This window comes from Lepisosteus oculatus, chromosome 6, assembly GCF_040954835.1.
Source record: "Lepisosteus oculatus isolate fLepOcu1 chromosome 6, fLepOcu1.hap2, whole genome shotgun sequence".
Taxonomy (NCBI): Eukaryota; Metazoa; Chordata; class Actinopteri; order Semionotiformes; family Lepisosteidae; genus Lepisosteus; species Lepisosteus oculatus.
In genome coordinates, this window is record NC_090701.1 from 16,097,230 (window position 1) to 16,109,098 (window position 11,869).

Consider the following 11,869-nt stretch of genomic DNA (forward strand, 5'->3'; position numbering starts at 1 on the left):
ACAGGACAATCAATACTCATTTTTGAATGAAAAGGTATTATTTCAGCAACATATTATATGATACTATGTGACACTCTAATGCTGATGAACATACCTAGACCTACAAGCATCGTTATAGCAATGAGGTATAATTGAGGTAATGAGCAATTTAGTGTGCAGCACTGCAGACTGACATCCAGAAAGCAGGAAACTAATGCATGTCACAAGAGCTTCTGACTGTTGTATGCTAATTAGTGGTTTATGACAGGACCGCTTAGTCAGGAAACACGTGCTACGTACTGCGCTGCTTTTCACAATGATACTTCATGAGAGAAGTAACAAAAGTAAAAGACCAGAAACAAAAGGTTTGCTCCAAAGCAAGCAAAATTAAAAAAAAAAATCTATACATTGGACAAGTCCTTTTGATAAACAGACCAGAGCTTTAACAGCAGATGAAAGGAGCAGTGAGTGTACAGTTTGTACTCTACAGTTATGTAGTCTATCACATGCTATATGTATTATCTTTTTTTCTGGGCTATCTTCTCTTACTGCTCATTTTACCGGTTAATAATTAACCATTTCACCACAATGAATATAATACATCTTTCTATGAAGAGTATGCTGAGACACACAATACAAAAGCACATTACTGATGAATAGAGTGAGGTTACTTATCTAAATCCATCTGTTAACCACTTCTTCCTAATTATCCCTGGAAAGCTGCTATTTTTCTTTTCATCCTCTCAAGTCTGGACCTAGAAACTGCTAATTAATCCGGCCTTATGCTGCATAGCAGCCTGAGGGGGATACAGACTGTGCCCCAGCTCATGCAAAATCCACACTGTCCAGCTTATGGCTCATTCTTTCAGTAGGAGGCCTGCTGTACAGTACCCTCTTGTTGCTAACACCACAAGATCACAGGTCCCTAGCAAGCCAACAGGGTCAATGTTTGACAGTAGACCAAGGACCCAGCCCAAACCTAGCAGTGCTCACTCAATTGTGTGCAGCTGTCCGTGGAATGCTAGTCACAGTTAGTACTGACACACAGGTGGGATACAGGGTTCAGTCTGTATTCCAAAAGGCCCCGTTTTTTGTTCGCAACATGGAGTAAGCAACCAACACTGGTGGAGTTCAAGTTCCTCTTGAGTCAAAGGGAAAATCACACGAAACACTGTTCAGAGTTCACATGAGCTCTGTACACTGCACATGGAAGAGACGCTCCCATTGGAGTTCGGAAGACCAGACATCATGCAAATGAAGTAGTAAGGATGGATTTCATATGCAAATTAGCCATGTGCCCAGATTTTGTGCTGTTTTGCAGAAAAATGCACCAGGAACAGCAGTTCACCCAGAGAACATAAACATGAGAAAAGCCCACTGAAATCCATCTGGTTATTATTACTAAAAGTGCATTGTTTGATGGCTTTGATAAAACTGTGGCTTGGAATTCCCTTGTGCTTTCTTCTTTCATATCTTGTTTAACTGATCTCACCCATATCATTTTTTACCTCACTGATGATGCAGACTTTCATTTAACCGGGAACAAGTCTGACTAATGTACCTCACATTTCAATAATTAAATAGAAAACATGCAACTTAACCTGAAGGTATAAAATGAGACGGCACACTCCATCTATATACAGATCTCCATGGCAGAACTCCAGCTGATCCCTCCCAGACACGCACACCTGAGGCTGTCATGGGAGAAGCCAATTTACATTTTCATGTGAACGGTGGGTTTATATGTGAAAACAGATTTGGATATTCAGGCACTGTACATCTTTCTCATGTGAGTCATTACGTGGATTTTTGTTTTCCCCACACACCTATTCTTCCCTTTGGACCAGGATTATGATACAGGAGATACTGCCCTTCAGATGAAATATTAAACCCAGGTCCTGATTCCTTTGCTATTGAAGATCCCATGGCACTGAACTCAATGGTAAGGTCTTAACTCAGCTGTCCTGGCTAAATTCCACTGTGGGCTCATCTACCTGATCTACTGCACAGAGGGGCTGCTGGGACATCATCCTAGTGGCTGCTTTACTTCAGTAGCGGATGAAGTGTATAGAATTCCATATCTATAAATAACTGGGGGGATAAAAAGCAATACATAGTATTTATTAAAATAAAAAGCTCTAAGTAAGCAACAAAAGAAAAAAGACGCAACCTGCTTTTGCATATTCAACAAGCCAACATCTGTTTAAAATACATTAAGTCATATGTTATGTGGTTTAAATGTGTGCGGCTTTGTATTTGTATTTCTTGAAATAATATTAAAATGTGGAAGAGCATCCCTGGTGGTTGAAACTACAAAAGTCTTGATTTACAGTTCAGGCATCACTAGTTTTCATCCGAGTTGTCGTTAACCAAGTAGAACCAACCAGTATTCCCCAAAGGCCAACACGCACGGTTCAATAGGTTCAGTCAACCAGGGCTGCCACTACTTGACATGTAACTCAGAACCTTGTGGTTTGCTAGGCAGCCACCTTGTAAGCTGGCAGTGCTCTCTACGAGACCTACAAATGTCTGAATGACCAAATTATGCGCAAAGCGCCACAGTCACTCCTGTGCCAATACGAGGGCTGTAGATGTGAGCTGATCGCTTTTAATTGGCAATGACAAAAATCAGAGGCATCAAAAGAAAAACTGCCCATTTTCAACTTTTAAAAAAGAGGCTGTTGTTCTTCTCAGCAAGTCTTCATGAACTTTAAAAAGTGGCAGGATTAGGGCACCCTGGACACCCTCAGTTCTGTTTGGCATCTTGTTTTAGTTATTTACAAATTAGCTGAGAAGATTTACTAACATGTTGACCCTCTACACTTTGATTTGAAAAAAATCTACTTCCTGTAGAAAGCTTTTCATGAAGCTTAGTTCCTGATATGTAGGGAATTCAACATTGTTCTTCAATGCTTTAAAAGTAGTTCTACAAGTTCAACGAACATTTTATAAATGTGCAGTCAAACTTCCTTTGGCACTTAAGCTGCTATCCACTCAGAAAAAAAAACTACCGATTAGTTACCTGTATTGTGTGCCAGTGGTTTCTAGCCTTGGTCCTGAGGGAACTGTGCCTCTCCTGTTTTTTGAGCCCCATTCTTCACCACAGGCTGATAAATTTCACTTTTATAGATCTCAGACTACGGCTTCTCAGGCTGTGATGACAGTGTTATTTTCAGCACTGATGCATCGACCCATAACTCTTTCTGCGACTTCGGATGTGAGATGGGGTTTCACCTGGCAGTTTAAGCTGTACAATCATTCAGCACAAATACAAAATTATCTATTAGTCTTTAATTCTTATGAAAGGTATACATTTCATTTAACGTCACTTTACTGCTTAAATAGTAATTGCCAACTGCCATTTCCTTTGGGTGACATCTGCAGATATAGCTTTGCAAAATTCTTTTTTAAAAGTTTTAACATTTTGCAACTGCATTTTATAGCTGAAGCCTGTTTGGTGGAACAGGGATGGTCTCATTGTACCCAAGAGTATCCAACACAGAAAAGCCTAAGGCAAAATGCTGCTTGCTCAGTGGTCCAGAAGACTGCTGTAATTCACTGGCTGGAACTATTAATGAAATGGTAGGTGTGCTGCGACAAAAGTACAGGGCAGGAAAAAGCCAGGCGTTTACAGCAAGTGAATTCTTTTATTTTCCGGCACTGATCTGATAATTGATCTGATTACCCCATATTTACAGTTACCCTATATACAGATTTGTACAATCAGTGGGTTTCAGAAACATACTTTAGACCTTAAGAAGCCCAGAATTCTGTGCCTATAAACCACCACAAAGTAAACCACAAAATATCTTAACAGGCCAATGACGGAAAAATGTCCTAAACAAATGTATCCAATGCAGGACAAAATCTCTCCAAAATACAGATGCCAGTATAGATACACACTATAGGAAATCAGAATTCCCTACCATAATTAAGACTGGTTCTCTTGTAACTCCAGAGTCCGGTACTCTTTACAGTGCTCAGATTACCTTTGCAGTATTTGATTCTAAAAGGAAAAAGGAACTCTCCTATGTCTCAGCTTCGATAACCTTCCTTCTTTGCTTCCTGTCCTCTTTCTCTTCCTTCCTTCTTGCCTATATTCCTGCTGCTGTGATTACGCTCATGTACATTTCTATGGATGCTTTCTTAATGACCTCATTAGGAATTGTCCAGTAACAGTTGAATGTTTATTCTTTAATACAACAGTCTTAATTATTTACTTTGAACCTAATTAACTCAAGTAAACTACTGCGAACCTCCTCTGATCATCTGTGACTCTCTCCAAGTTTACTTTCCTTATGGCCCAAGGGCAGCAACATACGCACAGCAACACAATATCCATTTTTCAAGCCTTCTGAGTAAAGCAATTAAGTTGGGAAGTGCCAATATTGCTAACTCCATCTGAAAACTCATCTGCACTGCTATCACAACTTTAACCCTTACATCTATCTGATGTTCAATGGCATTAATAATGACAACATCTGGTACATAATTCCCTTTTAAGTCTACAGATATACCACACATTATGAAATAAAATACATTTGTCTTAAGTTTCTGCATAGTTGGGTGTCGAGAAAACTGCTTGAATTTTACCTTTGTCGCTTAATAATCTACAAGATGCATTTTTCCTGTTTATAACTTTTTTAATTGCAGCTGAAAATATAGCCTCGAACTCTGCTTTTTCTCACTTTTGTTTAAAAAAATATGCATGTAACACAAAATCACGTTCATAAAATGTTGAACAGATAGAATATAGGGTTGAGTTTAAATTACAGAACTTCCTACAGTGATGACCGTATTCAACAGCAAAGAAGAGCTGACAAGGAAGCTGACAAATCCACCATACAGCTGTCTATGACACTTCTTAAATCAGTATTTTTCTTCCATTTTAACTATGAAACTGCGTTTTTCCCCCCCCACAAAGTCTCCAAATTCTGAAAACCAGGTTACTCATATTTCAAGGCCACTTGAAGTACAGTATCAAATTCATCATTCTAGCTTGTCTGGTGTTTCCTGTACAGGTGTTGACTTCTTCACAACAACAAAAAAAAAACAGGCATTCCAAAAACATCTCTCACTCTCCATATATCTGCAATGACAGCATACCTTTCACAAGTGAAGAACTTCTAAAATAAATATTATTACTTATTGCTATAGTTGTTGATATTGTTAATAAAACAAGTCCCTTGGTATCACCCAAATACCGCACAAAGAAACAGGACCTCCCTTTACATATAGGGTTATGGGAAACATTCTGTTCAGTCCGCACTTTACTACTTCTAAGTAAAAAGTTAAAATTTAAATCTGAGTATTTTGCAACAGGTATTAAGTGTTTTCTCCTTCCCTTTTATGGCAAGCCCCAATTAACTACCATCTAACGCAGCAATTTAATGAAGTTCAATTCTGCACTTGACCAGTGCCGCAGACAGAAGTATGGGAAGTACCGTACAACCATTAAAGCACTGAAGATCAATATATTGTCAGGCCGACATCACTTTGAAAAGGTCCCACTTGAAAAGATAAAACAGAATAGGCTTATCTCTGTTGTGGCCAGATATAGTATAGCATCTTCCTAGAACATACTGTAGGCACTGGGCAATACAGCACTTGGAATTGCCAACTGTCACTTCAATTAAGTAATATGCTTAGTCTGACAATTTGATGATGTGCAGCATGTCCACATCTTGAAAACTGGTTGGTCCCTTTTTTCTTGGAAACTCAAATGATCAAATTCATGCTTCTTCTGTACACAACGCTATCAGACTCAAATACTGGTCACTCTCCCTACATTTTCTAAATACAGTACATACTGTATTACTGTACATGCCTGAACCAGTGGTACAAAACTGAAATGCTTTTATACCTGAAACGCCTTAGCATTTTCTTGTGTAATGCTCTCTTGTGCATCGAAACCAAATACCTTACATTTTTCTGCTTTGTGTACAAATGAAAGCAGGAGATTCATACAATTTTATTCATTTTGTATCATAAAACACAACGGACATACGCTCCACACTTGAACACTAAAGAGAATTAAAACCGTTTCAGAAAAAGTAAAAACATCTAAATTTCTTAGCATAAAGCAATAACGTATTTTTCTGTGTGAATATTTAGTCATGCCAAATTTTCTTGAGGCCCGTGACACATTCTCGCTTCTAAAAAGTTTAAAGAAGCTGCATTATTATCGCAAGTACGCCCAGCAATATCGGTGTTGTTGTACAATCAAGCAGCGCTCTCTAGTCAATAAGCAAAACGCAAACGCAGGACGAGGAAACAAAATAAAAAAGAAACACATTGTCATTTAAAGTTCATTCTGAATGACGCAAAATGATCACAGGTTTTGTTTAACGGAGGAAGTTAGTTGGTGCTATATTTGACATTAATGTCCAAGACTTTCAAGTGCTAAAGGATGTTCACTTGTGTATGGGTTTCAAATAAGCTTCGTCACTACATAGAAAAAAACGCAAATTATTACGCATCACACCACAACTACTATTCATTTGGCAAATGACCCCAATAACAGCTATACTATGTTTTTTAAGCGATACATATGAAATGATCCCAAACCATTTCCTAACACTTTCTTGCTTTCCTGATCAGTTATCGAAAAAGTGCTGCCGCCTACAAAACACTAAAATCAGCTGACAAGAAGGTACAGAACAGCATTAAATGTATGCTAATAAATGTATCTTGCTCTAGTGGTACAGTCGATACCCGAAGACTATAAAGAACTAAAACAGTTTTCAAACTAGCGAGTGACATGACATGGCTTTCGTTCATACTCGACGAAAGTAAAAACTGCTTCGCTGGTAAATTGTTAAAACATTTGGTCACACGGGTGTTTCGAAAACTGATCTGCGGAATAAGCTCAGAAAAAAAAACATCCGATTTGCCAACGCAGACTCCTAAAGCAAAGCAGGCCTTTATTATTAAAAGGGCTGTAGAGTCTAAGCAGGGCTAAGTCCGGACTGTCACCAGTTCAACACAATCTGCTGCAGTGCTAAACTAGACATCAAAAAGGTAAAGCAAGTTGAAATCGAACGCATTGGTCGTCTAATGTCATCCATCAGACTATGCTTCTTTACCTGGAATGCTGATATCAGTTGCAAATGATTTCTGTGCTTTTGCCCCCCTCCAACGTGAATGGCTATTATTTTTTATCCTGTTCTTGGCATCGGCTCTGCGCTCTCACTCAGGAGGCTGCCATCTTCCCTCTGCCACAAGCAGGCTAATGCGCATGCGCCCCGCCCAGCTTGTCATGGGACTGTCAGCTGATTGTGAGGACAGGAAGTCGGAGAAGTCAGCAAGTCTAAAGGCCTCGTTCATTACATATGGATAGTTGTGGATATTATTCCTTAATCCGTAGGTTGTTGATGTACTGTAAATTGGTTCAGTTGCTTTGGTCATGATGCTTAAACCCAATGTACACGATTATGTAAAACTAAATGCGTGTCAAATATTTCCAACCCGACGCTTTGTTATACTGAAACGCATTATGAATATCAACTTTCTTTTAACGATTTTATCTCCCCCTCCCAAAAATAGTGGTGATAATTCCCTGACATAGTAGTTAGTATATTTGGTTCTCACTTTCAGCCTTGTAAAACATGTTTTCAGGAGGTCTTATTGGTGGTTGACTTACAATGAATTGTCCATCTTTACAAATTATAAGACATGCCTGTGACTTTCCAATCTGTTCACAGCTTTGTTTTGTTTAGTTTTTTTGTGAAAATGGTGCTTCTTCATATATAAATATTATCTCTTCTCTTCATTGTGTCCTATGAATTTCACTAATCTGTTCCTCCTTTTTTCAAATTTAGATCTGATTTTTCCTTTTTAAGAAAAAAAAAAACATAACTAGAAGGGTTTTCTTTTGGATAGTCCCTAGTTTTTGGAACTACGCTCATGGGCTATTCCCATCCTGGAATCACCTAATACAACCCTCATGCCACATTGTAGAGAGGTTGGCTACATGTACTTCAAAACCTGTTGCTATTACAGTATATCACTCTTGCACTCTGGAAGCTCTACAGAACAACCAGCCTCAGACTGAGGACTGATGCAACTCTCATTAATAATAATGCAGGTTTACAGGATCACGGAAAACCACTGGAATCTCTGTTGAAAAATAATCCACAGATTATCTACAGTAGATCAGACTTTCCCAACCCTGGTCTTAGAGAAATGCTGTGTCTTTTGGTGTTTGCTTCTGCTGAGTTCAAAATCTAATTGATTTCTGCTTTGGGGTTACATTTGTTAATTTCACTTAACCTTAAGTCTGATGGGATTTGTAGGATTCAGACTTAATTGTTGCTACCAATTGGTACCAATTGCTACCAATTGGTAGCAACCCTGTATCAATTCCGTAGCCTCAATACTGCTGTCATTCAAGTATGTACTTGTTGCACATACTGTATCATTATTGCTTTGTCTCTGAGTACCTGTATGTACTTGCTATTGTTATATTGCTTATTACTATATATAAATATCGTTTTGGTGTGGCACTTACATTGGAAGTATTGCTTTATATTTGACCTATTATTTCTCTTGTACACTTAATGTAAAATCCCAGGATTAGTAAAAGCAAATAAAATCATGTTAATAAATGTGGTCATACCGCATTTTCAGATTGCCTTCCCAGGCCTTTGACTGTCTGAACAGCACAGCTTAAACGAGCATCAAACCTGCTATGCAAAAAAGCCAATCCCCTCAGTCAAATCAGAGGATTTGAACTCTCTTCAGAAGTCAGAGGCACAACATACAACCTGCAGTAGATTTTTTCTTAGTATTCATGTTAGATACTCTACATTTCATGGGACAGGGAAAATACATTGATTCAATTACACCCAGTGATATATTGGTAGGATGATTTTAGTGTTCTCTCTTGAAAGTGTCAAAATTATTCCTGATGGAAAATAATGAAGTAAGGTTACATGACTTTGACATGTAAAGAAAAATAAGAAGGCTCAATGATAGTGTATATAAGCTAACTGAATGTTTTTTTGAAGAGCCTAGTGAACTGTACTGTACAAACTATTAACATTTTGTTAGTCTTTTAATATTTGACTGTCAAATATTTGTATATACAGATTTGTATTGTCAAGTATTTTCAGAGAACTTAATGAGAACTGAGTGGTTGATCCTTAAAATCAGTATTGGCTTAAATATAGGAAACAGTGTAACATCAAGAAGTGCATCAACTCTGCATTTTACTGAGAGCTTTTCTTAAAAGACATGTGACAACAGATAGCAAGATAGGTACATTTTTTTTATTATATAAGGTTAAGGGTATTAGACTCTTGATGCTGCTTTGATACTTAATTTTGTTTCCAGAAATGGGCAATATATGACAATTGAAATTAAATTGAAAGTTTTGAGAGTAGGTAAGAAAAATATTATTGAAGTACACATGTAACATAAGACAGTGAAGCAGTCATTTTCAGCAACAAGACAACTTACAGCAAGTAATAACAAGTGAAATGGAAGCTTGTTAACAAAACAAAGTGCAAACATTTTGAACAAATAAACCAGAAAAATATTGCATGTTACATCTCAAGTACAATACTTGACTTTTAAGAATTTTGAAGTTCACTATGACAATTAGACGTATTAGTGCACATCAGGCTTAAATTTATTAATTGAAACCATCATAAACAGAAGTCTTGGGTGAAATCTTGTTTAAAAATGTTTTCAAATAAATATTTGCAAATACAACTTCTGTCATTGAAAATCAAGGTCATCAAGAAAAGCTGTGCTTTTTATGCATTAATTAAATATTAATTAGGAAATATTATAATGGTAATGTATATAACATCTAAATAACATTGTAATTGGGAGAAGTACAGTAATACAAACTACTGTATATACAATAATTAATCAAAACATATCTAAATTCAATTTGCTGTCTTTAAAGGAAATGGAAGATACGTACAGTACCATTTCAATCTGTGTTTTTGGAAACATATGCTATCTTTATGATACCATTTAAAGTTGTTGTTTTTTTATTAGAGAACACTAGAGCACATAATAGATTTCCAGGCCATACTGAAGTGTATATGCATATTAGAATACAGTATGACACTTCAATTTAATTACAAAACATTTCTGTAAATGCTGATGGTTGCTTGGCTGGATATCATGATCTCATCATGAATGTTCTTATGTTGTCAGGTTGATTTAAGATTACTGGAATCTTATGCTGTAATCTTTTCAGTTTAGTGGGTCAATCCTTACAGTCATTTTAATTAACTGTTTAATAAATAGACAATAATTCAAGGCTTGTTTCCTCATGCAGACTTAATGATAAAATGTAAATCAAAATAATATCTTACTTAATAAATACATTATTTAACATATAATGAAACACATTATTATTTTGAATCACATGTAGCAAAACATTTTCTTGTATAATGCTTCGATATATGCTCTGCATATGCAGAATATCCCTACTCTGAGAGTTTTAGAGTTCAGCTTTTTTGGAAAGGAAGTGCTTGGTTTCAATATACAACTAGCACTGGGGCTTGAACGCCATGTCTCTGGTTCAACGAAAGATCATGATATTAGGGCAGTTCTTAATGATTGTGAATTATCCTGTATACCAGCAGAGGTCACTGCAATCACTCTCTCCTCATTGCCATCACAGCATAGACATTCCTTTGCTACCAGCAACCAGGGTTTCAGATACAGTATGTAGCATGTAGACTATATGTGGCTTTATGGAAAATGTGGTCCCACTTTAGAAATAATGGACACAAATTACTAGTGCATTTTGATTGAATAATTTAGGGATGGAAGTAAATCAGACGTAGGGCCAGAAGAAGTACCTAAGAAGCTCACAGGTTGTTCCTGTCAGAACTTTTTAGGATTTTGCAGACATTGATTCAGTGTTGTAAAAAAATTAAAACTTTATAATTTTTCAAATAGCTAATCCCAAAATCCCCACAAATCCCATAGAGAATCCTTTTGAGTTATCAGAAACTGCTTTGCTGTATCCAATGTCCATCCATTGATTTTCTCACTGCTACAGGGTGGCGGGGGAAGCCGGAGCCTATCCCAGCAAGCAATGGACTTACCCTGGACAAGGCGCCAGTCCATCGCAACGCAAACACAAAACACATACACCAGGAACAATTTTCCCATAAGAAGACAGTTATCCTTCCATGTTTTTGGACTGTGGGAGGAAACCAGAGCACCCAGAGGATACCCACACAAACATGGGGAAAACATATAAACTCCAGATGAACAGTCCCCCATGTATGGACCTGAATCTAGAGTCCCAGCACTGCAAAGAAGCAATGCTAACCACTGCACCACTGTGCCATCCAGCATTATATCACAGTTAAATATCTAGTGCTATAGGTCAGTCACCATACTCCTTTTTCTCAAAATGGAGCTGGAGAAAGATGTTGAAAATGCATTAAGGTGATGCTTGGCCTTTCCAGAGCTGTGAATGTCATCAGGTCATGGGTGAAATCCTACAACCTTCGACAAACCACACTGCCTTATTATACCATTAGACATTTCCTACTAAAGAGATAGTTACAGGAGATCACTTATTCCTTGAGCTATTGCTTTGGTGTTGACATATTTACAAGCATACACACATACAGATACAAAGGCAACTCACCGGGAACGAAAGTAAAGGGGAAATGCATTCATCTTGGTTTCCGAAGTAGTAAAGGAAAAAGGTTTTGCCATGTTACTGTATATTAAACATCTGACTCGTGAAATAGCATGTGCTGCACATTAACATAATTAGGTTAAAACAAGATGGGGGGAAGGACATAGGGAAGGATCTCTAGATTCTGAAAGAAGATTTTTTTTTACTAATGTTTATTAGACATGAAAGGAATTAGTCAGTTTTGGTCAGTAAATATTGCTCCATAGAATT

General features: G+C 37.4%; 1 protein-coding gene across 7 annotated transcripts in view; it reads right to left on the reverse strand.

Annotated features, from left to right (window-relative positions):
- LOC102693828 (dnaJ homolog subfamily C member 13) overlaps positions 1-7,210 on the reverse strand; it is an 82,276-nt gene extending 75,066 nt beyond the window's left edge. For all 7 annotated transcript variants that reach the window (XM_069191019.1, XM_069191018.1, XM_069191017.1 and 4 more), the window contains exon 1: positions 7,065-7,210. The gene's annotated coding sequence lies outside the window, so the exon portion shown is untranslated. The remainder of the gene's footprint in view (positions 1-7,064) is intronic.
- Between the last annotated feature and the right edge of the window lie 4,659 nt (positions 7,211-11,869).